This window comes from Chrysochloris asiatica, unplaced genomic scaffold, assembly GCF_000296735.1.
Source record: "Chrysochloris asiatica unplaced genomic scaffold, ChrAsi1.0 scaffold00108, whole genome shotgun sequence".
Lineage (NCBI taxonomy): Eukaryota > Metazoa > Chordata > Mammalia > Afrosoricida > Chrysochloridae > Chrysochloris > Chrysochloris asiatica.
Window position 1 is genome coordinate 292238 of NW_006408626.1, and position 1082 is coordinate 293319.

Genomic DNA, 1082 nt, shown 5'->3' on the forward strand with positions numbered 1-1082 from the left:
GGCTGGTAGTTTCGAACCACTGACCTTAAGGTTCACAGCCCGATTCGTAACCACTACGCTACTTGTCATAATCCACACTATAGCCTTGTGTAGTCAATAAAACACGGGTAAATATCTTTCTGGTATTCTCTGCTTTCATCCAAGATCCATCTGATGTGAGCAATGATATCCCTCGTTCCATGTCTCTACCTGAATCTGAACTGAACCTCTGGCGTCTGCTTGTCAATGTACTACTGCAGACATTTTAAGATTAGTTTTAGCAAAAATTTACTGCTGTGATTTACACATTCTGTTGGGTCACCTTTCTTCGGAACGGTCACAAATATGGACCTCTTCCAATCAGTTGGCCAGGTAACTGTCTTCAAAATTTCTTAGCATAGAGCCTCCAGTGCTGCATCAGTTTGTTTCAAGATTTGAATTGGTAATCCATTAAATCCAGGAGTTGTGTTTTTTACCAATGCCTTCAGTGCGCCTTGAAGTTCTTCCTTAAGTATCATTAGCTCTTGAATATATGCTACCTCTTGAAATGGCTGAACATCGATCATTTCTTCTTGGTACACTGACTCTGTGTATTCCTTCTATCTTCCTTTGATGCTTTCTGCATTATTCAATATTTTCCCATAGAATCCTTCAATATTTCTAGTCACAGATTGATTTGTTTTTTTACTTCCCTCAATTTGAGAAATGTTGAGTGTGTTCTATCCTTTTTATTTTCTAACTTCAGGTCTTTGCACATTTCTTTATAATGTTTGACACTGTTCTCTAGCTGCCCTTTGAAATTTTCTATTCAGTTCTCGAACCTCCTCATAGCTCCCAATTACCTTGGCATCTCTACACTGGAAAGCAAGTTTCAAAGTCTCTTCTGACATCCATTTTGGTCTTTTCCTTATTTCTTATCTTCTTAATGACCATTTGCTTTATTCCTGTATGATGTTCTTGATGTCATCCCACAACGTTTCTGGTCTTCATTCATTCATTAGTGTCTACTTCATCAAATACGTTCTTTAGTTGATCTCTAAATTCAGGTGGGATATGTTCAAGGTCATATTTTTGCTGTCATGGACTGGTTTTAATTTTCTTCA